Source organism: Lycium barbarum, chromosome 12 (assembly GCF_019175385.1).
Source record: "Lycium barbarum isolate Lr01 chromosome 12, ASM1917538v2, whole genome shotgun sequence".
Taxonomy (NCBI): domain Eukaryota; kingdom Viridiplantae; phylum Streptophyta; class Magnoliopsida; order Solanales; family Solanaceae; genus Lycium; species Lycium barbarum.
Genome location: NC_083348.1, coordinates 66,779,378 through 66,806,207, shown reverse-complemented (window position 1 = coordinate 66,806,207; position 26,830 = coordinate 66,779,378). Strand labels below are relative to the sequence as shown.

The following is a 26,830-nucleotide window of genomic DNA, read 5'->3' as shown; positions in this document are numbered from 1 at the left end:
GAAAGAAAGGAATAATTTTTGATTGGGAAAGCAGGCAAATAACATGACAAAAGGGTGTGTTTGGTATGAAGGAAAATGCTTTCCATTGAAAATATTTTCCTTAAAAATAAGTCATTCTCTTACTTAAGGAGAAAAATAATAGCATTTATGCATATGACCATGAACATAGACTCGAATCCGATCCCAATCCGAGAATCGATCCCAACTCAAGATTTGATCCAGGACACCTCCCCAACTCAATTCGAAGTTGGGTCAGTGATTAGGGGTTGGATTGGGTTCTGTGTTAAGGTCGAGTCCCGGCTTGGGGTCGAGGTCTGGATAGGCCAAGTGTCAGAGGCATTGGTTAAATTTAGTGGTGGCGAGGATGATGAGGTTGAAAAAGAGTTTTGGGAAATGTTTTGCCTATTTTTCATATGAAAGTTATTTTCCTTAAATTTGACGAAAATAAATCTATTTGAAAAACATTTTAAATTTTTTTTAAGTCATCCAAACATGAGAAAATTGCCTTCATACCAAACACACCCAAAGCTACGAGAGGCAGAAGTATCAATTTGAAGCCAATGAGAACTAGGTGAGTACATAATAATATTTTTTCATTAATAGATAAAACACAGAAAAGTTACAATATTGGCTTAAATATAATATTCAAATTCTATGAGCCAAATGTAATGAAAACAAGAATTTTTTTTCTCATGTGCACATGGGAAGATTCTCTGATATACTTGGATAAATAGAGAGCTACACAAATATCAAAACAATACAGATATAAAAAAAAAATCATGTCAAACCACAACAACATATGTCAACATTGTTCTTATTATTGAAAACTAAACTTGACTAGACCAATTTTCCTTCAGTACCATTGTCCTTCTTAGGATCCTTATGGGCAAATGGTCAGATTGAGTGGATGGTAGGATGAATGTCTTACTCCTTTTAAACAACCTAATTAATTGTTTTACTATGAATAATCCTATCTAGCTTGGACAACCTTTGTATTAGTCCCGTATCCTTAAATATAAGGTCATCGTGATCAGGTTTTGCTTCTTGAACAAAGGTTTCTTTCAAAAGAAATTTCAAGTTGGCTAGGTTTTTTTTGTCTTTACTTGGAGACATGACGGTTCGCTCACGATTGAATGTCAAGTTGAAATCTCCCAACACAATTCATGTTTTCGAATTTTCATATCCAATAACTTGGAATATGATTTTTTGTCCAAGTAATATAATTTTTATCATATGTGTAGGTTTCAATTATCGTGTCTTATCCAAATCAACAAGATTGACACAGCTCGAGTCCCACATTAACACTAATTGTTTGTTAACACGACCTTGAATATAAGTATATCATGGATAGATTTTTGTGTCCACTTGAAATATAACTATATGATGATTTTGCTCCTCCAACTTTACTTCTATGGCATGATCTCCGCTTTCGTTTTTATTAATAACATTCCAAGCTAACATTCATAATTCTCCATATTGGACATTAGAAATATTTGATGAACTTGCACCAGACATGTTTTATTTTATTTCTATATATTAGAAGTGGGAGTTGATAGTGTACGAACACTGCACTAAATTGTACAAGAAGTTAGATAAGTTGTACAAAAGGGAAGGGACGAACAGGGGCAATTCTAAAATATCAGTATTAATATTAATCTATACATTATGCACAAACAACCAAAACACGTGTCACTTCTGCTAGACACGTGCTCTAAGTTCAAACTGTTACGATGTCTCGGTTTTCTTCTTTCATTACTTCTCCATTTTTATAACTGATCACGACTCAAAGATAGAGAAGGACTCCAGAAAACTCTTCTTTCAGGTCACACTTTTGATTCTTATGCATATGATATATATGCCATTGATGGAGTCAAAACTCTTGCATAACGTTTCTTTTTTTCCTTTTGGGAAATTTTGGTTTTCAGAATTTCGCAAATTTCTTCTACCACACCACTACCCTCTTCGGTGTTGACACATTCCAAGTGTGTGCACTTCATTCTGGTGAGTTTTTCATTGCAATTTTTATTTGTTTGTTGCACCTTCTTTGTTGGTAATCGCTATTTGCTGGATATATAGCATTTTCTATTCTTTGGGTGGATATATGTTTTTCTTTTGGTTTTTTTTCAGTAGTTTGGTATTGGAATTTCTTCATATATATCAGTAATTTGGTCTAAATTTCGTCATACATATTTGGTATTTGAACCTTAGTGCATCAGAAAGATTGAAGATTCTTTTCCTAGGTTATATTTTCCGGTTCTTCACTTTCATTTTATGCAGGTGATTCGACCCTAATAGGTGAGTGATTTATAATACTAATTGAGATAGACTTACATATCAATAAGAATGTAGTATGTATAGAAAGCTTAACATATAAGGTTTTGACATTTATGATAGAATTCTCATGTTAGATTGGTTTTGTCAAAAAATATATATTAATATTTTTTTTATGAAATATTTTATAGATTACAAAAGTATTTGATATCTGGGTTAAATTTTTTACGTTAGATCGAATTAGTTAAATTTATTTATAAATGTGTTTTGGTAATTATTTTTTAGAATATTTAGCTTGAATTGCAGCCCCAAAGCTCCATAAACTAAAAATAACTTTTTTTTTTGTAACCACTTTTAAATATCAAGTACATGACAAAGCTACGAGAAGATTGAATTTTCACGATTTGGATTTGACAAAAGGAAGGAACTGTTTTTGTTAGAAAAATGGCGAAATAACATGACAAAGCTACGAGAGGTAGAATAATCAATTTGCAATAAATGAGAACTAGATTAACAATTATATAATAATATTTTTTCATTAGTAGGTAAAACACACAAAAGTTACGATAGACTTAAATTCAATAGTCGAATTCTATGTAAATAGGCAAATGATAAGATTGAGTGGCTAGTAGAATAGATGTCTCACTGCTTTTAAACAACCTAATAAGTTTTTTTACTCTGAATAATCCTATCGAGATTGTACAACCTTTGTATTGGCCCTGTATTCTTAAATGTAAGGTCATCGGGATCGGGTTCTGCTTCTGCTTCTTTGAACAAAAGTCTCTTTTAAAAAAAATCAAGTTGGCTAGTTCTTTTTTGTCTTTACTTGGAGATATGAAGATTCGCTCACGATTAAATGTCAGGTTGAAATCCCTAACATAAACTATGGATCACTTTTAGTTAATTTAGGCATAATTAGGTCTAAATCTAGACCTGTTTATGAAATTTCATAAACTTCAATAACTTGGAATTTGATTTTTTTGTTCAACTAATATAAATTTTGACCATATGCATAAGTTTCGAGTCCCACACTAACACTAAGTGTACGTTAACACAACTTTGAATATGGTTATTCCATGGGTGGTTTTCATGGCCTATGGCAGTACAACTTTGTGAGGACTTTGATTCTCCAGCTTTTCTTCTATGGCTTGATCTTGTTTTCAATTTTATTAATAACCAAGAAAACATTCCTAATTCTCCATATTGGACATTAGAAATATGCCGCGTAATGAGATCTTTCTAGATCAAAGAGCATCTACCGTTAAAAGGATCGGTTTGTCTCTTCAATCCGAGACCCTTTTTTTTGGTTAAATGTTCACTCTTTTGACAACGGGTTTTGAATAAATTCGCGATCCATCTCTTTCTCTTACAATTGATTTTTCCACTCTTTTCTTTTCCTTTGATAAAGAGATTTGAAATAATTCGCATCTCGTCTCGCTCATCTCACGATTAATTTATTTATTGGGCCTTGCACGCCTGTTTAGGCCCAAAACATTTTTAACCGTAATCAAACTCAAATTACTATGACAATCCGTACTTCAAGCTATTCATGGATACCGAATGAAATTAACATATATAAACAAATTAATGGAAAGATCTAAATAAGTAGCAGCATCTTAATAAACATCAAAGAAAAGAGATATTACCCCTACTAAAGCCAATGAATAATGTAACTGAAGCATGGGAAAGATTTGCTTTTGAAATTTAAGTTGGTCTACTTAATATTTATATTAGCTTTAGAAGACCTAAGAACTCTAGATTAGAATAACAAATCAAGAAAAATTTGATCATAAGTAGATGACGTAAACTATCAGAGTCAAGATTTGACGAACCAAGTAACACAGCCCTTCATACTCTACAATTTAAACAGTAAACATAAAACATGTTGGAATATCATCTCTTAATTTCATCGTCGTGTCGAACATTCAAAGTTCAAACAAACAAAAAAGGCCGAACAAAGGAAAGAAAGACCAAAAATGAAAATGGACAAAGGAAACCATATACTATTTCTCGACGAAGAAAAGAAGCCAAAAACCTGATTCAAAGCACCCGAAGGAATATTTTTTTCCCAGGAGAACAGGTTGTACACACACCCAAAACAGCAGGTTAAACTAAACATTTGAACCTATATTTAAATTGATAAAAACCAAGAAAGGATCTGAATCGGTATTCATTTTTTTTGCTTTAATTTTAGTTCCGAAAGATGACTTATTTTAAGCTAAGAGATGAAAATTGGTTCCACATATCTTTGAAAATCATTGTTATTAAAATAGCAACACAAACAAACCTCAAGAGAAGCAACTGATCTACTATAAGTTTAACTTGAATAAACTATGTTTAAGACCCATGTAAGCTGAAGCTAACAAAATAGTTCCATTTCAGTATGTGAAAACAAAATGCTGAATTGATATTTTTTTCGAACTTGGCTTAAAGCTTCTATTACAAACAAGAATCAATATTTTAGTAACAATCATATGTATAGATCCCCAAACAAAAACAAAACCAAATTTTAAATAATAGCCAAGAAACAGTAACAAAACAATAATTAGAAAAACAGGCTTCTATCATAGGAGTATTTAAATATTAGAGATACACAGCTTAAACCAAAAGTCGACGAGACTTTAGAACATAACTTAATCGAAATCTACGAAAAAAAGATTTAGACAAACTCCACATCATGCTTTGAAGACATCTCAAACAAATTACATGAAAGGAGGAGGGAGAAACGGACTTTAACAGTAACCACATTAAAAGAAATTTTCTCCATTTTGTAACCATTAAAAAAACCGACAAGCTGTATATCATCAATCTTGTTTCATTTCTATTTTTTTTTAATTAACAATGTCAAGTACAAGAATTATTTCCTTATTTTATTAAGTCCTTAACCTCAGATGTTCAACCAAATAACTCTAAATAAGAAAGCAAACATTACTCAATGGAAAATACCAAACTAATTAAGAAAAGTAATTCAGATCTTAGAAAAATGAAATAAATCTAAAGAAAACATGAACAACTAAGAAATGAGAAAACATAATGAAAAATAGCAACCCTAGTGATTCACATAAAACCAAAACTGGGCATAAACATTCATCCAAACTCTGTAAACTTCGAAGAATCAGGACTCACTTTTTAATACATCGTTCAACACTTATTCACAATAGAAGACATCAACAAACAGAAAGAAAAGAGATAAAGCATGAATCTGGAAAACAAGCTCGTTTTATAACTCCGGCACTGGGAAACAACGGACGGAAGTCCAATACGAAAACCTCTTCTTGAAACGGCCAAAATTTGAAAGAATCAAAACCTCAAAACTTTCTTTGAATTTTCAAATAAAGACCAAAATTTGAAACGAAATCGTTCAAGTTTTTTTATAGATGAATCTAGGGATGAATAAAAGGTTAGGATCGAGAAGAAATTTCCAATCTTATGGCTTTGATTCGTTCCAACTCCGTCCAATAAGAGCATATACAAGTGTATTCGGATTGGGATAAGGTAAAAATTACAGTTAAGACATTCAAACACTTTCTTCGGACATAATCTCTTTCTTTGTTGAGCTAAATGAATTAGTATTAAATAGCCTTCATATATATTCTAAAGAGAAAAAAAGACATCATTTAACCCCCGAACTTGACACGAAAATTCACTTTAGCAACTAAACTTAAGTTTTATTTATATACCCTTAACAACTTTTATTTCAATTATTTTCCACCCCAAATGCTGACATGGCAAAAAAATAATTAAGAGAGTGAAAAACAAAAAAAAAATGGACCCGTTCATATATATATATTATTATAAATTAAAAAATTAAATAAAGGTTATACAATTAAAAAATAAAATAAACATTATACAATTAAAAAATAAAATAAAAACCATTTTCACAATCCCCCTCCCACTCCACAACCCCACCCACCATCTTCTTCCCACTCCACAGCCCCCCCCCCCCCCTCCCGCCACAGCCCCGCCCCCAACTGCTTCTTCTTCCCACTCCACAGCCCCCCCCCCCCCCCCCCCCCCCCGCGCAGCCCCCCCCACCACCTTCCTCCTCCTTCTTCTTCTTCACAAATCCCTCTTTCTCTCTATATTCTCATAATTCTTTTCTTTTCATTTTCACCATTTTTTGGTTTTTTGATTTTGATTTTTATTTTCTTTCAAAAATAAAGGAATAATGGTTATGGAAGAAATGGGTTTGCTAATAATGGCTAACAATAACAACCAATTTGGACGAATTTAAGTGTAAGTGTGTTACACCTCAGAAATTTCCCCGTGAACGTACAATGAAAAGTTGCAGGTTTGCACTTTGAGCCAGTTGGTCGTAAAGTGGAATACGACCCGTAAAGTGATTTACGGATCGTAAACTGCTATCGTCCTCCAACCTTTCAAAAATTTCAACTTTCTGTCAAATGCTTCAAATGGTTAAAAACGACTTGGAATACGGACCGTAAATCGAAATACGGCTCGTAAACTGAGCGTAAATTGCCATGATCTCCAGCATGCCTTTCTGGTTTTGATATGCTTAAATACGGTCGAGAAGGACAGACCGTAAACCAGAATACGACCCGTAAAGTGGGTTTACGACCACTGTACACCTCAGTCACTGTTCATTCCGGATTAGATTTTAAGTCATTAAAAAGGGACCTAAGCTTATTCAATTCATTTCGTTCCATGATATTTCCCTCAAGAACTCTCTAGAAAATTCTCCAAACACTTCAACCATAAGAATAACAAGGAAATCAATGATCAACAACATTAAATCCATGAAACAAGGTGTGTGAAACTCAAGTGAAGTTCATCCAAACCAAGAAAGGTGAAGTAGGGTTTTGGTGCAAAAGGAAGGATTTCACTCTAGGCTTGTTCCACCATCATCTAAGGTAAGTTTCATGACTTCTTCATGTTGTTTAAGGTATTGGAAGGTTAGGATACCCAAATGGTAGAGAAACATAGAAGATGGGTCTTAAATGGATGAATAGTGTCACAATTGAATGGTAGTTGAATGGAATCATGAATGTTGATGTTCTATGACTATGAATACGTCCTAAATGACATTTAGACCATGAAATAAGTGTTATACACAAGGTAATGAGTTAAAGTATAGAAAGTCTAATGATGTTATTTATCGCTTACACTCACCTTATATGCTAATTCCTTGAAGGTGAGGCAGAATGTTCATGATTGTTCCATAATGCAATCGGGGGATCACGACCTTACGTCACCCGATAGAGTATGGTTGATCTTGAGCCTTATGTATGTACTATGATAAGCTAAGCATATTGTGATGAGCATATGGTGATATTACTATTACACCGCGCCTATTTGGCCGGGCAGTCACCGCCAAGGCGGGCAGCTATATGATACACCATAGCCAAATGGCATGGGCAGACACCACTAGTGGGCGACAGGAGATGTTACCCCGGATGCGGGAGGCCTGGACGCAGGCTCATGTTATGATTATCACACCGATCCGATATGGACGGGCAGTTTATACATGATGCATATATGATATGATATGATGATGAGCATGAGTAAGACAGTATGATTTGTTTTCTTATACTTGGCAGTTAGATTCTGATGTTCCATATGAGTATCTTCTTTATATCATTGTCTTACTTCATTGTTTATGCCTCTCATACTCAGTACAATATTCGTACTGACGTCCGTTTTCTTTGGACGCTGTGTTCATGCCCACAAGTAGACAGGGAGGAGAGCTAGATCCAAATCCGTAGTAGCTGTCAGCTAATTGGAAGCCCTCCATTGTCCCGGAGGTGCTTATGATTATTCTTTTGCGTATATATAGTCATGTATATGTATTTTTTTTGGCACGACGGGGTCTTGTCCCGTCCCTATGTTCAGCACTCCAGTAGAGGCTAGTACATACGCAGTGCGGGTTAGATGGTCTCACGAGGTCGCCACTGTACATATCTATATTATTTTGATAGCCTAAGGGCACATGTACATGAAAGTATTTTATGTTTTCATACGAAATATGATTTTCCTCCGCTATGAGTATAAAGATGATAAAAAGAGCATTAAGTGAGTAAAATGAGCGACAGAGCGAGCGGTGCTCGGTGGTTAGCCCCGGGTACCCATCGCGGCCCCTAGCTGGGTCGTTACAAAGTGGGACTAATTTGAGAAGGAGTTGGGTGAAATTTGTTGGGGGAGATGATAGTGGTGGTTGTAGATGTGGGTTAAAGACGGTGGTGATTTTTTTTTTCTTTTAAGGGCATTTCGTCCAAACTAATAATGGCCACCAATAACAATCAAAACAATCTATTTGGACGAATTTGAGAAAGAATTTGATGAAATTTGGTGGGGAGATGATGGTGGTGGTGGGCGTGGGTTAAAGATGATAGTGATGATTTTTATTTTTTGAGAAAAGACATCATTTAACCCCTGAACTTGGCACAAAAACTCACTTTAGCAACTAAACTTAAGTTGTATTTATATACCCCCCTTAACAACTTTCATTTCAATTATTTCCACCCCAAATGCTGACGTGACAAAAAAATCAAAAAAAAAATAATTAAGAGAGTGAAACACAAAAAAAATGGACCTGCTTATATATATATATATATATATATATATATATTATTAAAAAATAAAAAATAAAATAAAGGTTATACAATTAAAAAATAAAATTAAAATAAAAACCATCTTCTTCACAATTCCCCTCCCACTCCACAGCCCCACCCACCATCTTCTTCCCACTCCACAACCCCCCTCCCTGCCACAGCTCCGTCCCCAACTGCTTCTTCTTCCCACTCCACAGCACCCCCCCACAGCCCCGCCCCCAGCTGCTTCTTCTTCCCACTCCACAACGCCCCTCCCCCCCGCCACAGCCCCGCCCCCAACTGCTTCTTCTTCTTCACTCCACAGCCCCTCCCCCCCGGCCGCAGCCCCGCCCCCACCACCTTCCTCCTCCTCCTTCTTCTTCTTCACAAATCCCTCTTTCTCTCTAAATTCTCATCATTCTTTTCTTTTCATTTTCACCATTTTTTGGTTTCTTGATTTTGATTTTGATTTTCTTTCAAAAATAAAGTTATGGAATAATGGTTATGGAAGAAATGGGTTTGCAAATAATAATACTAATAATGGCTAACAATAACAACCAAAACAGCCAATTTGGACGAATTTAAGTGTAAGTGGGACTAATTTGAGAAGGAGTTGAATGAAATTTGTTGGGGGAGATGATGGTGGTGGTTGTGGATGTGGGTTAAAGATGGCGGGGGTGATTTTTTTTCTTTTAAGGGCATTTCGTCCAAACTAATGATGGCCAACAATAACAATCAAAACAATCAATTTGGACGAATTTGAGTGTAAGTAGGACTAATTTGAGAACGAATTTGATGAAATTTGGTGGGGAGATGATGGTGGTGGTGGTGGGTGTGGGTTAAAGATGATGGTGATGATTTTTTTTTAAGGGCAGTTTGTCCAATTTGGACTGATAATAATAATGATTTTTTTTTGCGGTGGTGGCGGCGGCGGCGGCGGTAGTAGCGGCGTAGTGGTTGCTAAAAGTAAGGTGAGGATGAGGAGAAAGAAGAAGAAAGAGAAAGAGAAAAAATAATAAAATAAAAATAAAAAATGAAGTGTTGGTAATTTTGATATGGCAATGATGTGACAACGACATGGCAATGATGTGGCATTGACGTGGCGCGAGTGTAATACACCTCACATTGTGAGAGTGGTATTATTTTTTTAGGGTGGAAAATGATTGAAATGAAAGTTGTTAAGGGGGTATATAAATACAACTTAAGTTTAGTTGCTAAAATGAGTTTTCGTGTCAAGTTCAAGGGTTAAATGATGTCTTTTTTTATTCTAAATTGTATACTCATCATCATACCATATTATATTAAAAGTGGGAATGTCCTACCTTCAAAGTCATTTTACCATTTTACCCCTTTACTAAATCAAAATCTAATTAAATATTTAATCAAATAATAATATTTTAATCACATAAGGCTGAATTAGATCATCCAACAGCACTTTAATTATTTACACTTAGTTCCTCCAAAAACGTTATTCACAACCTCTAGAGAAGTCCAGCAGCCTCTTTGGGGGGATAGTATTTATGAAGATTAAAACATTAATCTCTATTAATGGGATTTAAATGAAATCCTTTTAAATTCTAAATAATTGCTATACTGAATTGTAAACAGTTACTACGGATATAGAATTATAGCAGCTTACGGATGAATTATTCATAATTAAAACATTAATAGTTTAAAGGGATTTGATGAAATCCTGTTAAATACTAAATGATACTAATAAAAGAAGAATTATAGCAGCTGAAGGCTTTTACTTCCTCCGTTTCAAGACGTTTTGGTTTTCTTTAGTTGACAAACTAATGGTGGATTATCTTACCTGATTTGTTAAATTCTTCTTCTTAATTAATCATCTTATATAAATGGGCATCAAGGATATGCCTAACCTTCACCATTTGATGAAATTACTTAAACAATAGAACATAGCTGCAAACTTAGCAGGTATGTAAAAAAAATCTTTTTGCCTTCTTCCCTTTTTATCTTTCGTCATATTAGAAGCATGCTCTTTTTTTTGCTAGGATATTATGCTGTAAACTTACCAGGTATGTAAAAAAATTATTTCTGCCTTCTTCCTTTTTTTGCTAGAATAAAAAAATTGTCGGCAAAGAAACAACATTTGCACCACGTATGGAAAAAAAAAAGTTCTTTTGGTTTTGGAAACTTTTGTGGCACAATTCTATTACATTTTTTAGAATACATAATGCTTTGATTACTTTCGTTTTCTAAAATAAATTACACTTTTCATATTCTTTTGCAGTAATATTGTACAAGGTGTTTCTATTTCTCATAAGGATAAACATTGTTGAATGGTGGCCTTCAAGCTTTGGTCCATCATGTTATAGCTTTAGCCATTCTTTTGCCCACAAAGAGGTGGGATGGTTGAGATCCCTCCGATATTAATTAACCAAATATTTCAGGTTCGACTACGAAAATAAAGAAATTTCTGGTGAAACCGCTTTACCCTTTTGTGGGGTAAGAAATTTGTAGATACAATGGCCAATATGGGTACTTTGGATGTACTCACAGGGCAGAAAGGTGAGATTAGGAATAATTATCATTTTGTGAACGAATTTAGTCTCTGTGAGATCAAGAATTCGCCATGTTGTCAAATAATTTGTTATTTTCTTGCCTTCTGAGTTTTGTAAAGTTCTCGAGTAGCATTTCAGGTTTTTTGTTATTGTTAGTGTGAGTTTTAGACATCCTATTCAAGTGAGGATAGTTCAATCTTTTTTCAATCGTTACAGATGGATCTTTTTGATAACCATTTTTCATGATTGGATGTTTATATATGAAAAATTACCATTACTTCTTTTTGCATTTCGAATACTTCTCTTATCCCAGTGTAGCATTCTGTGAGAGCTTGTAGTATCAAAATTTTGCAAGCACCAAAATCCTTCGGGGAAATAAATTATTTTCTCCCGCAGACAATTGTATGTGCTACGATTTCAAGAGGGATATCAATGTCTCCAACAAGAGTTCTTGTCCTGACAGACCAACCAAAAAGTCGAAATGGAACATACACCAAGAACATCGTCTATAATGAAGTATCAGGTAACATATGAATACATTAATTGCATGGTAACACCTAATAACATAAAAATGTGACTTATATACATTTTAACTACCAAACTAAATTTGATTGTTCCAATTTTACAGGTTCAGAGAATATCTAATCATTTGTCATAAAAAAAGAAGTCATTTAAATAGGTTGATTATTAATCATTTTCAATTTATATTTTTCTACTTAAAAGTTTGGAGTACTCATTATAATGCAGTTTTAAATGACTTGTACGATATGTGCATGGAACACACGTGTCCAGAACTAGTTGATATAAAATGCATGATTTATGTGTGCTCGAGATTAGCAATAAATGAATGAGACAAAGCACAGCTATCCTAAAATGGCTTATCGTTGATACGGTTTCCACTTATTAGACCAACATAAAGCAAGAGATTAATTTTCAAAGTTTTAAGTCCAACTTAATTATGCCATAATGATATGCATAAGTTACAAGCTAATTGGATTTTACACACGTCTTAGAACCAATTTTATGCTGGTGGAAACAAGACAGTTGTACGCAAAATTGATCATTTTATCTCATAAGGATTATATCTCATTAATTAGTATCTAGCTAAACTGAACAATATACACCATCCGATCCATTTTACTTGTCATGCTTTTTTTCTTTCAAGCCTTTTAAAAAAATACTCCCCCCGTTCCATATTATTTATCCACTTTCCTTTTTAAAAGTCAAACTATATAAACTTTGAACAATATCTTGAGATGTATTTTTTCACCATAATGATATGAGAAAAATTTGCAACTTGTAGTACTTTTCATGTAGTTTTTGAACATCTAAATTATAATTTTAAAATATTGAATTTATCTAATCTAATTTAGCTCTGAAAATTAGTCAACTTGATTCTTGAAAAGCGAAACATGACAACTAACATGGGACAGAGGGAGTATTAACTAAAATAGTAATTTGACTAAATTATTCTTATTTAGTCTTTCATCTCAATTTAATACTACTCTGTTTTTCATTACATTAATCTCTCTCCATATTTAATGAGTAAGTGTAAAGGTGGAAGCTAATAATTAATTATATATTATTATTTTAAAATATCAACTATTTTGGACAATCTATTTTAGTAAGGAGGACAAATAAGATGGAACGGAAGGAGTAAAAAGAAATTGTAAATGAAAGGTAACGTACCCGAGGAATTGGGTTTATGGGCTGCGTAGCCCATTCACCAAAGTAGGCCCAATGTTGAAGTTCCAGAAGATTCGATGCCCCTTAGCCCAGCCCACTTTAAAATGATACAAAATTAGGGTTTCAAACCTGGTACTACTATTAGCTTATAAATAAACACGCGGTAGCACAATCATAGTATAGTACTTGCTTGTTTCTTTAGGCTTCACTTCTATTTGGTTCTTCTTCTTCTTGTTTTTCCTTCAACCTATTAGATTTGTGTTTTTTTTTTTTTAAATATTCTCTCAGTATTTTGTTGAGTCGAAATCAGATGACGAGAAAATAACTGCAACAATATGATGGTAAATTCCATGATTCTTAGTATTTAAGTCTCTGATGATTTCATTTTAATAGTATTTGGGAGATGTGATGAACGAAATTGGTCCGTGTTTCTGATTGAACAGTGACTGATAAACCCTTTCTTTTTTACTCTTCTGATCTCCCATTAATTTTTATTTTTTCAATTTTTATTTAAGACGTTTTTGTAGATTTGTGAGAAACAGTAGCTCAATGATTGTATGCCTTTTGGGCAATATACGCTATGCCGATTTAAATCATGAGTAGATGAATTTTTACAAGTATGAGAGCTATTTGTATTTTCTTATATTGCTAGTATATGTTATATTCAAAGTGTTTTAATGTGTGATTTTTGGTTATTCGGGTGTTCTGCTGTGATGAATTCATGAAAATTTCACATGTCAGACTTCAGAGAGAAATCTATGAGAAGATATTCATGTTTCCTGAGCAGAAGCCACTTTTTATCCTGCTTATTTCTAATATAGTTCTGTCCAATTTAATGTAGTAGTTGTTTAGGAAGTGTCGGTTCAAAAAATTGTCGTTGTGACAAGTAAATACATACGTAAAAATGGACGGAGGGAGTATTTACTTATCATGTAATTGTTTTCTATGTTTGCCATCTTGAAAATTAAGAAAGATTTAGTATTCTTTTAAGTTTTATGCTTAGAATTAATCAGGTGGGCATTTATTGTTGGGGAGACCAATGTGGTGAAAAATTAAATGATAAATAAATGGTAAATTAGTAATTAACTCTTATTTGTGTTTTCTAAATGGGCGTGTAAAAGATTAATGTCATATAAATGGGATTAAAATAAACGTTTTACACACCCTTTTAGAAAAGATATTAATAATGAAAGTTGTTTGGTTAATTAAACCTTATTTATTTTTTGATTGTTTATCACATTCATGTATCTCACATTTATCCTGTTAATGTCAAGGGTAAAAATGAAAAAGAAATCATTAACGTGTTGATCGATTTTGTAGACAATTATTTTGTTAGTTTTTTAATAACTATGACAAGTAAATGGAGCAAAGGGAGTACTTTGTTAGTATGATTGTTGCAGAGTGCCTGGTGAAGAGAGCTGCTTGGAGACTTGAAATTCGGTGTCTAATTTTATCTCTGTAGGAGGCTTAGATAGATTGTGGGATTATAAAAAAGGAGAGTTGGATCATGAGCCACTAAAATGTTGGAACAAAAGATAATGTACGTAGTTTGAAGATAAAATTGAAGAGAATGCTTGAATTAGAAAAGAATGGGATGCTAGAAGCTGTTTTAATGCGATTTTTGGTTTACTTGGATCTATTGCTGTATTGAATCTTGAGCAGTGGAGCCGCTTTTTATACAATCTTATTTCCATAGTTTAGCAAGTCCATTCCTACCATCTAAGGTTGGTTGTCTGCAACGTAAATGTCTAGAGGATTTCAATTTGTGCCATCATTTTGGCTATCAAAGCAAAACCACTATAAGCTCAATGCTTTGGAGAATTAGAAAAGTAAAAGAAAAGTGAGAAACCCAATAATCATCCAATTGTTACCAACTTAAATTTGATTGCATTTCAACAGAAACAATCAGTATTTAGCAAGCATTTGCTGCACTCTCTCTTTAGGATGAATACATCGACTAATTATTGTTTCTCTAGTCAAATGTAAATAGAAAGAATGATCGAAATATTAGCCACTAACATGGTCCCCAGAAATAAGGTTGATGTGGCATACGTGGATTGACATTCAGTCTCAATGTAAGCTCATTCAACGACTGATGTCAAATTGAACACAAAAATCGCTAAAGAAGTCATAAAACTAAAAGATTTAAAATTTACACCTTTGGATAAGGATAAAAATGCACTAATTTTGGACATATGCGTCACACACAAATAATGAGGAATAACATCAAGAAGACGAAATATAAACAGTCAAGAAACGTATACACATATTTTTCTTAAAATGATGAAGTTGATCTATACTTAAAATATAAGATTACAATAGATGCTAACGCACGAAAGAGATGATGACGTAAAAGTATTTCAAATCTTTCAATTGGAAAAGCGGATTATGTAAAATAATTTGTTGCTATTTTCAATTAATTGAATTATAATACTTTTTATAAAAAAAAATAGAACATTTAAATAATGATAATAAGTTCAGAAAATGGTAAAGGTAAGAGAAAATTTAAAGAAGAGAAATTTAGAAAAAAAGAAATAATGATTTAAATTCAATACAAAAATCGTTCAAGAAGTCATAAAAAATCAAAAGATTTAAAACTTATACTTTTTGGTAAGGATAAAAAATGCACTAATTTTAGACACATATGTCTTACACAAATAATGAGGAATAACATCAAGAAGACGAAATATAAATGGTCAAGAAATATATACACATATTTTTGAAAAAATAATGAAGTTGGTTTGTACTTAAAAATTTAAGATTACAATAGGTGCTAACGCATGAAAGCGCTTTTCAGTATTGTTGAGTAGAAAAAGATGATGGCATGAAACTCAGTAGGAGAAGGTATTTCAAATCTTTCAATTGGAGAACCAAATCAGGAAAGTCATATATGGGAGAAGCGGACTAAGTAAAATAATTTATTGATATTTTCAATTAATTCAATTATAATACTTTCTATAATAAATATTCCATAATTATATTACTAAAGGGTACTATCTCTGTCCTAATTTATGTGACATAGTTTGACTAGATACGAAGTTTAAAAAAGAAAAAAAATCTTTGAAACTTATGGGAGAAGCGGACTAAGTAAAATAATTTATTGATATTTTTTAATTAATTGAATTATAATACTTTCTATAATAAATATTCCATAATTATATTACTAAAAGGTACTCTCTCTGTCCTAATTTATGTGGCATAGTTTGATTAGACACGAAGTTTAAAAAAGAAAGGAAAGATCTTTGAAACTTATGGTCTAAAACAAGTCATAGATATTTGTGTGGATTTAAATCATTTAATTAAAGTTAAAAGGGCAAGTTTCATGTTAAATGATTCCTAAACATAAAAATATATCATTCTTTTTTAGACAGACTAAAAAAAAAGTGTGGTACTATTTTTTGTGTTGGGTCCGTGCTAGCACGGGCTTTCATCATCTAGTAACTATTATAGAAGAGTGGGTTTGGTCGTCAACCCACTCTTCTATAATAGTAACTAAAAAAAAAATAAGGTGAGGTTCACGTGAAGAAGTAGGAAACAATTGCAAAAAAAAAATAGGACATTTAAATAATGATAATAAGTTCAGAAAATGGTAAAGGTACACTTGGAGAAAATTTAAAGAAGAGAAATTCGGGAAAAAAGAAATAACGATTTAAATTGAACACAAAAACCGCTAAAGAAATCATAAAACGAAAAGATTTAAAACTTATACCTTTGGGAAGGATAAAAATGCACTAATTTTAGACACATACATCTCATACAACTATTATAGAAGAGTGGGTTTGGTCATCAACCCACTCTTCTAATATAGTAATTAGAAAGAAAAAAAAAGGTGAGTTTCAGATAATTGCAAAAAAAAAATAATAATAAGGTGGGGTTCGCGTGAAGAAGTAGGAGATAATTGTAAAAAAAAAAAAAAAAAAAAAAAAAGGTGGGGTTCATGTGAAGAAGTAGGAGACAAATGCAAAAAAATAAAAATAAAAAAAATATTTCAATAATGATAATAAGTTCAGAAAATGGTAAAGGTACGCTTAGAGAAAATTTAAAGAAGAGAAATTCAGGAAAAAATAAATAACGATTTAAATTGAACACAAAAACCACTAAGAAGTCATAAAATCAAAAGATTTAAAACTTATACCTTTGGGTAAGGATAAAAATGCACTAATTTTAGACACATACGTCTCACACAAATAATGAGGAATAACATCAAGAAGACGAAATATAAACGGTCAAGCAATGTATACACATATTTCTTAAAATGATGAAGTTGGTTTATACTTAAAAATTTTAGACTACAACAGATGCTAATGCATGAAAGCGTTCTTCAGTGTTGTTGAGTAGAAAGAGATGATGACATGAAACTATGTAGGAGAAAGTGTATTTCAAATCTTTCAATTGGAGAATCAAACCAGGAAAATCATATATAGAAGAAGCGAACTAAGTAAAATAATTTATTGATATTTTCAATTAATTGAATTATAATACTTTCTATAATAAATATTCCATAATTATATTACTAGAAGGCACTCTTTCTGTCATAATTTATGTGACATAGTTTGACTAGGCACGAAGTTTAAAAAATAAAGGAAAGATGTTTGAAACTTGTGGTCCAAAATAAGTCATAAATATTTATGTGGATTTAAATCATTTCATTAAAGGTAAAATGAAAAGTTTCAAGTTAAATGATTTCTAAACATAAAAATATATCATTCTTTTTTAGACAGATTAAAAAGAAAAATGTGATACTATTTTTTGTGTTGGGCCTGTGCACGCCTTCTTGGATGTTATAGAAACTCAATTTATAGAAACTCAATAAGCTCTCACTATCTTCCATCGTTTTGCCTGAGAGACGATTGTGAGTTTGGGTTCTATGATCTTGAGGTCGTTTATAATGAGATTTTTTGTGTTTGTGAAATAAAATGGATCGATGAGTACCTATTTGCTGAAAGGAGATTTTTCTCCGTCTGTAATTATACATTTAACCAATGGATCCTTTTGAGCCTACTCATATGTTCTTCCCAGTTTTTGAATTTTTTTTGTTTTCTTTTAAAAAGTTTTTCAAAATTCTTTTATTTTAGATTATCCTGAACCACTGAAGTGACGAAATCCGATTAGAAAGTTCATATGTCGACCCAAAAAACATTCAGACTACAATTATTTGTTCAATGGTTCAGCTCCTTTCTCTTTAATTTGAGGTGAGCTTATTGTAGGTGTCACGTAGAATAATAAAGGTGGGACCAGAGAACTAATGGTTTAGGAGTCTGTTGACACCCAATTTTGTCCCGCCTCTCCCCCGAAATACCTATTAATACTTCTAGTGTTTTGAGAAATTAAAAAATATGCATTTAAATTTTACTATAACTATTAGTCTTTTATCAACACCCACGTTTTATTATTCCGCTGCAGTTATTATTATTATTATAATTATTATTATTATTATTATTATTACTATTACTATTATTATTATTATTGTTATTATTATTCTTAAATTATCATTTTATTACTAATTGTCATTAATTATTATTTCTTGTTATTTCCATTATTATTATTATTATTATTATTATTATTATTAATTACTAATCATTATTATCAGCGTTATTTTGTTATCAATTATTAATCATCATTATCATTGTTATTTTATTATTAATTATTATCATTGTTTTATCAATAATTGTTATTTATTATTATTATTATCATTATTATCTTATTATTATCACTATTATTGTTATTATTATTTTATTAACATTTTGCCACTATCAATAATTGTTATTTATTATTATTATTTTATTATTAATTATTATCATCTTTATTATTATTAATTATTATCATTTTTAATTATCAATATTTGTTATTACTATTATTATTATATCTATTATTATTTTTTATCACCATTATCATCAATATTATCATTATTACCATTATCATTATTGTTATTAGCAGTATTACTACCGCTATTTATTTGCTGCTATTATTTAGTATTATTCAAACTTGCATTTCTCAACGTTTCTACCAACTTCCGCATACGCATCGCATTTACTTCACACATTTTAATGATAGCGTTTGTTATTAAATATTATTGCACGGTCATTTGCGACATCATATAATTTTTACCCGGGTCTTTTACAATTACACATTTTTCGTACTAGGTGATATTCTGGTACCCTTGGTACATCGTTAATCAAAATGGGTCTTTTATTCAAATTTAGAGGTCAAACTATTTCTTGCACTCAGTCCGTATTTTGACTTACCGGACCCTAAATCAAAGTCCGATTAACTCCTAATATTTGTTGGACTAGACCACGTTTTTATCCCATTTTTTTTAGACCAGTACATGTTTTAATTCACTAGTCCATCCTTTTAGAACCCAGTCTAAAATTGACCCGGTGCACGAATGGACCGGGTCCGATACATTTTCATCAAAATAAGGGTTTCCCCTCATTTTTTTCGACCTTCCGCCTCTTCTTCTTCTTCCTTTCTCCTCTGTCTCTTCTCCTCCCAAAACCCTAGCCGCCCCTCTCTTTTCTTTCGCCTCACGCCGCCCCCCACTCTCCCTTGTTCCCTCCTTCTTCTCCGCTCCCCACTCACCCTTGTCCCCCACTTTTCTCTCTCTCCCGCTCCTCCTTCCCCTTTTTCAGCACAAAAACAACAAAAAAAAAACCTATAAAAGGGGCGGAGTTGAATCGAGGGACGGAGGAACGAGCAGAAGGAGAACGACGGAGAGAAAAACGAGCACAACACGAAAAGAAACAGATCAAAAAATTCCTCTGAGCAGAACCCAAATTTCCAGTGATTGAAAATCCCCTAAAAAAAAATCAAAGCTTGCAGTTGCAAAAATCCCTAAAAAGACGTTCTATTGGCAGTTTAATCTCGTTTGTTATCGGTAAAAAATAACGAATCAATTATTCGTTTGCCTTGGTATTTGTTACGAATCCGAGCATCGCAAGTTCGGATTCGACTGTGTTCTAGTAGATCTGAGCCTCCGCACCCCATTTCGCTGCGCTCGCAAAAGGTTAGCAATTTTCCTTTTCTTCGAAACTCATTTTATTTCTTGGGGTAATGTTTGCATGAGTTAACTTCCTATGCTGACATGAATTTGTTTCAGTTCTGGTATTAGTTAAAGAATAAGGGTCGCCAGGTTTTGATTGAGCATGCTGAAATTCGTTAGTCTAATTTTGTTGGTTCGATAGTTTTAAAAATGGGATTGCATGTGTTGAAATTGATTACATTCATTTGTTAGTCAAATATGTTGTTCGCTTGCCTACGAATGTCTTGAAAATATCCTGCCAATACATTTAACCATAATTTATTATACAAGCATGTCTTTATTTGAGATTGGAAAAAATGTCGATTTTCTGTTTAAGTATATAGGAGGTATGCCCAAATATACTGTACGTACATAATTTCAAAGTCTACCTTTTCAATATACTGGTGTTATTGATCCCTTACTGTGATTGAATGGGGGGTAGTAATGCTATGAATGGCTTAAATGTAAGTGTTTAGCCTATTTTCATGTTGTTCTGCCCCAGTTGAGTTGATCATTGTTTAATTTTCTGTCCCATGTTTTGCAAATTGAACATTTTCAGTTAAATGAGAACTGATGTTGTACCCATATGTTTCAATTCTAGGTATCAAGAATCCTATTTAGTTTTGCCTATTACTTAAAAAATGAGTTTATATGATTCATTGTTATGCTATTTGATAAGTGTTGTGCTTAGTTTTTGGTTCAGAAGTTTGCTGGACACGTTGATGCATTTAAACTCCCTGTGTTTGATTATCATGTTGACTGTTGTGTCAATCCTGTATGTATTCTCATGAAATGGTCTGTGTCAAGTTAAGTTTTAAGCCTGATAGTTGCTAATACCCCATGTTCTCTGGTAATCTCACATATGTTTGAATATGTCATCTTTGGCTGAATACCTGTTTGGGTGGTGTTCTTTACACTTGAGCATGTCTTTTTCCCTTTCTATGAATATTAGTGTTTCATCTTGATTGTTCCATGTGGATTGGAGGTGCATTGTTTTTCCCCTTTTGCCATTTTCAATTTGGTTACTGTTATAATCTGTATCTAGTTAAGATATTAGCATATAGTTTGGCCTTAAAAGAGTTCAGATCTACTGCTGAGACTCCAAACTGATGACAGTTTTAAAGGGGTAGCTTTGGTTCCAATATTGGTTTGTTTATGTTTCTAGTTTGCATGATCAGGTATTATAATTTTGCTCCTGCTGTTGTATTTTTTTCTTTTTTTCTTTGAAGTTGGAAGTCATAATTTGTGCCCCTTCCTTGACTTGGTATTTGCAATCAGTTTAAGTCATTGGTTTGTAAGTTTGAAAGTAATGCTCACCATGATATATTAGAAAGTTGGTATGTCTCCCTTTTGTTTGGTTTTCTGGTCTGAGGCTCCATTCAATGCCTTTTCTTTCCTCTTTTGTATGCTGACTAAAGAAGAGCTGTACTAAGAGACCCTTTTTTCCAAATCTGTCATTGAGAATGTAGTTTTGACAGAGTTAATTTAAGACTGTAAGAAGTATAATCTTATCGGTTTGATCAATGAACGTAGGAGTCAGAGTTATAGAAGTCTATGCTAAAACCATGTTAACCTTATCTATGGCAGTGAATATGAATTCAAGGGTTTGTGGTTGTGCTGTCTAATGTGTTGGAATATTAGTTGCATGTTAAGAGTGTTACTTAATCTTGTCCAGCTTCATACCTGTCAACTCATTTTTTTTTTTTTTGCTTGCTTGGAAGCTGTTGATATATTAATTAGAAGTAGTCCATAGCGTTTAATTAAAGTCATTAAATTGCTCGTAGACTGTTATATTTAGTAAGTATACTTTGGAATATTGGTTTGATGTTTTCTTGCCCTCAAACTGTCTCGAGAAAGGTTCAAGAGGGTAAGGATCAGATCTGTGTGAAGTTTGGGTTTATTTGAATTCATATGTGTTAGTGTATTTAATACATCCCTATCCACATGACTGTGCATGTACGAAATATACCTAAATATACATAGCACATATGTAATCCATGGAATTTGCTTTGAATTTGTATCTTTACATGTTTAAGCCGTATTGATTGTATACTAATTTGTCTTTTCTTTTGTTTATGCATGACCGTCGCATATGAGTCCTAAAGACTCGTTCTTCTCCCGCATTTGGCGTTGGGCTGAAAGCCCAACATGACTCCTCTCGTGTCCACCCCACAGCAGCCATGAAAGTTTGTTATTGGGCCGAAGCCCAACAGCAGCCCTTTGAACGCCACATCAAAAAATGGGCCGAGCCCACTTAATTTTATTTATGCCTTTGTTTTATTTTATGCCTTTAACTTGTATGTATTATTTGACTAACACTTTCGTATTTTCTGCTCTTCCTTAGCTTAGTTGAACTATTGAGGATTAGTAGAGATAGTTTAGTAAAGGGGTAGTTAGATAAAAAGACTAACGGTCAATCCCATAAGTCGTGTTCTTCTCTTTTATGTCGAAACTATTTATAAGCATCTAATATTTATCTTATTTAGAATAACTAATTTGCAAATGGCCTAATTTCATATTTTTGAGTCAAAGGATTCACGTTTTTTTCGAAACGTCATTAACACGTAAATAGGAATTGAAGAACATTTTGAACTTCCAAAACGCGAGAGTCAATCAGTACATCATCGTTTAGTTTGTTTCAAATATTTGTTAAAGCATTACGCAAATCCGCGTTTTCTTTTTTTGCTTATACATTTCATGCGAGTTCTATGAGCATCATTAATTAAAATCTTTGCAACATTTATAAGCTATTTTCGTATGACATTTGCAATTTCTTTTACGCGAATTATTACATTTTCTACAAATTTCATTTTAAACAGCATTTTTTCTTATATTTCAACATTAATAATATTTACAAATTATATGGCATTTGAAGCCTCCTTTTATACAAATTATTATATTCTTTTTCATAAGTTCATTTAGTATTTTATTTTAAATCTTAACAATATTTATAAACTTCTATTTCAAATAGCATTCTAAAATTCCATCTTATGCGAATTACTAGTCCCATTTTGACAACCTTATTACTTGAAGTCTTTTTTTATAAAATGACAATTAAAATTCTCTTTTGCATAAATTGCTATATTTTACAAGTCTTATCTGCATAAACAATTTTTTCTTAAAATTTGATACTATATCCAACATTGATTAATTAACCTAAGTTTGGCCGGATAACCGTGTTTAACGGATTCTAAAGGATGCCTAACCCCTTCCCTTTAGGATGATATAGAACCCTTACCTAGAATCACACTGGTTAAGCAGACTATTAACAGAGGTTTAGTTTTAACTTTACCTTAGTTAATAATTAGGTGTCCTAATTCACCGTAAAAATCAATTAGGTGGCGACTCCTTAAAATAAACAAAGCATATTTAGGAATCTCCAATATGTTGTACTCCGCTTCAACTCCGGGGTTAAAATGGGGTATAACAAAGCCATTATGAACCCAAAGTTGAATTTAAGGGTAAATATATCAAAAAAGTATAATAAAGAGCAAATATACTTTTTCCAAGAGTATAGGCACAAATCTAACCCTTTTCCGTTCTTAACCATCTTTACATTTAAAGTCACGTTACTTGAAAAAGAAAGAAGTGTATTTAATTATACGGAAAAGGGTCAAATATAGCCCTGTACTATCAGAAAAGGGCCAAATATACCCCTCATTATACTTTGAATTTAAATATACCCCTGCTGTTATACTTTGGGTCCAAATATACCCCTCTTCCGTTAAAGTTATCCAAGATGAACATTCAATCTTACGTGGCACTGTCATTTAATGAGGTGGATGTCACGTAGCATGTCATCTCATCGCTCTAACCTATTTTATCCCTTCTCTCTATTTATTTCTTCCACACTAAAATTTCTTTCCCCTCCACCATAATTGCCACCATCATTGCGAGATGCTTGTCTAAGCAGTAGATAAACATAAAGTCGCTAACTTTAAAAAGTAAAAATAAAAACAAATCCTAAATTCAACGAGTTAGTCCCTTTAACATCGATAGGAATAAAACACGGTAAATTGCATTCATACACTTCATCTCAATCACTAACTACTCAACTCAAGAAAAACCCACCAACCAAATAGCTTATATAATCAATATTTTACAGTTCCAATTGTCAAAGACAATAATAACCCATTTTCAACAGGAAAAAAAAGAAGGGTAACCCATTAAGAGAATTGGGATGGAACCTTACAGGTATTGAGTAAAAAGTTGGATAAATTGGGGTTTAGAAACTCAGTAGAGGGAGGCAAGGATGGTGGGAGGTAAAAAAAAAAAAAATTAAAGCCGAATTGATGATAATGATGGGGAAAGAGAGTTTAGTGGTGGAAGAAACAAATAGAGGGAAGGAGTAAAATGGGTTAGGGGTGATGAGGTGGCATGCCATGTGACGTCCACCTCATCAAATGATAGTGTCACGGAAGATTGGATGTCCACCTTGGACAACTTTAACGGAAGAGGGGTATATTTGGACCCAAAGTATAACAGCAGGGGTATATTTGAACCTAAAGTATAACGAGGGGTATATTTGGCCCTTTTCTGATAGTACAGGGCTATATTTGGCCCTTTTCCGTTAATTATATGAATAGCCTTCGCTTCTACTCCCTCCGTTTCAATTTATATGAACCCATTTGACTGGGCACAACATTTAAGAAAGAGGGAAGACTATTGAAACTTGTGGTTCAAAATAAGCTTTAAAAATTTGTGTGGCTGTAAACCATTCATAAAGTGAATTTGTTTCCAAATTAGGAAAAAGGTCATTCATTTTGGCACGGACTAAAAAGGAAATAGGTTCAAACAAATTGAAACAAAGGGGTATTTGATTGCTTTCTTCTTATTTTTCGTCCAATTTATGGTACCTTTGCACCAATTTATGATACCTTTGCATTACATTTGATTAGATTTGTGTTTGATGTTCTTTATTCTCTCATTTTTGGTTGAATCGAAATCAGATGACGAGAAAAAACTGCAACAATATGATGGTTAATCCCATGATTCTTAGTATTTAAGTCTCTGATGATTTCTTATCTCTCGGAAACATACCCTTTTCCGTTAGATTAATTTCTTGAGTTCCTATATTTTGCTTATAGTATTTGGGAGATGTGATGAACGAAATTGGTCCGTGTTTCTGAGTGAACACTGACAGATAACTCATTTCTTTTTTACTCTTCTGATCTCCCACTATTTTCTTTCCATACTAGGAGTGTTTTTTATTTTTATCTTCTTTCATTAAGACGATTTTGCAGATTTGTCCGAAGAAGGAGCTTTATGATTGCATGTCTTATGGGCATATATGCTATGACGACTTAAATCACGAGTTGGTGAATATTTTTAACTATGAGAGCTATTTGTATTTCTTATTGCTATATGATCTATTGAAAGTGTTTTAATGTGTTATTTTGGGTATTTGGGTGTTTTGCTGTGATGAATTCATGAAAAATTCACATGTCCGACTTCAGAGAGAAATCTATGAGAAGATATTCATGTATCCTAGAGAAATCTATGAGAAGATATTCATGTATCCTGAGCAGAAGCACTTGATGTCCAACCTTTGATAGCTTAAATTTAGTAGTTTCAGTTCAAATCCTATTGTCAATGTTGGTTGTCTGCAACTTAGGTCCCGTTTGGACATGGTTTGAAACCATATTTGGACATACAATTTGAACATTTTAAGTTGTATTTTTTCTTATAGACATAAAACCCCACAAATTGTGAAAACTATCAAAACATTCTCAATTCTTATATAATGTTACCAAATGAGCAAATCATAGTTTATAACAAAATTAGTACACTACTAGAAGACCTTTCTAAAAAATGCAACATTAATTAATCAAACTTTAGTTCAATAAAAACGAAAATTTAACATGAATAGTAATGTAACTACTCTTTAATATAATTTTCCCACATAAATTAAAGGTTGGTAGACATAAATAAAATTTGGTGGAAGTTAATGAAATTGGTAAATGATTGATGAGGGTAATTGTTAAAAATATCTACCAACTTATGGGTATTTTTTTACAAAATATAAACTGATGGATTAAATTTTATATTTAAAAAGTTAAAACCATGGTTCCAAACGTATGTCCAAACGCTGGTTTGAAACATGGGATGGCCAAACGCCTACTTAGTGTGTCTAGGATTTTGATATGTGCTAAATTTACAGCGCCCACATTATCATTTTGGCTATTTAAGCAAAACTACTATACTCTTTAAGCCTTGGAAAAGAAAAGTAAAAGAAAAATGAGAAACCCATCAGGAAAAAGTCATTTGATGAGTGGATATCCAATTGAGGGATCTTCAATTTGATTTCACATCCATAGAGACGCTCAATATCTAGCAAGCATCAACCACAATTTTTTAAGGATACATACGTTGACGAATTTCGTGGTTCTTTAGTTAAATGGAAGAAGGCATAAAGGTGAAAATTTAAAACATGACCGGTTTCAGGTCCTAATGAATAAGATCGATGTGCTTTGTATGGATTAGCAACTATTTGCAACTCATCATAAGCGCATTCAACATCGGACGTCGACTCAAATTTGCACCTCCAGACAACTTGCAAGTTCGGAAAAAACTAAGCATATCAAATGTATAGCACAAATTGACGGAAATATTTTAAAAGAATATATAAACGTCACACGCATAATATATGAATTTATGTAACTTGACATTCAATATTCTCACTTTTACCCTCTTACATAGTGTACAAAATCTTCTAGCCAAGAGATTCACTTAGCATTCCTTTCATAGAGGTAGCTACGCTCTTGTCTGCACTAATTAAGCCA

The 26,830-nt window shown here is 32.7% G+C and overlaps 7 non-coding genes across 7 annotated transcripts; all 7 read left to right on the top strand.

The window, feature by feature from the left end:
* Nucleotides 1-13,330: 13,330 nt before the first annotated feature.
* On the top strand, nucleotides 13,331-13,408 carry LOC132625364 (small nucleolar RNA Z199). The gene has a single exon (XR_009576800.1). It is a non-coding gene; the product is annotated as a small nucleolar RNA Z199 (small nucleolar RNA).
* Nucleotides 13,409-13,427: 19 nt separating this feature from the next.
* On the top strand, nucleotides 13,428-13,508 carry LOC132625302 (small nucleolar RNA SNORD18). Its single transcript, XR_009576738.1, has one exon. It is a non-coding gene; the product is annotated as a small nucleolar RNA SNORD18 (small nucleolar RNA).
* A 62-nt stretch (nucleotides 13,509-13,570) lies between these two features.
* On the top strand, nucleotides 13,571-13,655 carry LOC132625366 (small nucleolar RNA U54). The gene has a single exon (XR_009576802.1). It is a non-coding gene; the product is annotated as a small nucleolar RNA U54 (small nucleolar RNA).
* A 74-nt stretch (nucleotides 13,656-13,729) lies between these two features.
* Nucleotides 13,730-13,817, top strand: LOC132625367 (small nucleolar RNA R64/Z200 family). The gene has a single exon (XR_009576803.1). It is a non-coding gene; the product is annotated as a small nucleolar RNA R64/Z200 family (small nucleolar RNA).
* Nucleotides 13,818-24,990: 11,173 nt separating this feature from the next.
* On the top strand, nucleotides 24,991-25,067 carry LOC132625365 (small nucleolar RNA Z199). The gene has a single exon (XR_009576801.1). It is a non-coding gene; the product is annotated as a small nucleolar RNA Z199 (small nucleolar RNA).
* Nucleotides 25,068-25,142: 75 nt separating this feature from the next.
* On the top strand, nucleotides 25,143-25,223 carry LOC132625303 (small nucleolar RNA SNORD18). The gene has a single exon (XR_009576739.1). It is a non-coding gene; the product is annotated as a small nucleolar RNA SNORD18 (small nucleolar RNA).
* A 235-nt stretch (nucleotides 25,224-25,458) lies between these two features.
* LOC132625368 (small nucleolar RNA R64/Z200 family) lies at nucleotides 25,459-25,579 on the top strand. The gene has a single exon (XR_009576804.1). It is a non-coding gene; the product is annotated as a small nucleolar RNA R64/Z200 family (small nucleolar RNA).
* The last annotated feature ends 1,251 nt before the right edge of the window (nucleotides 25,580-26,830 follow it).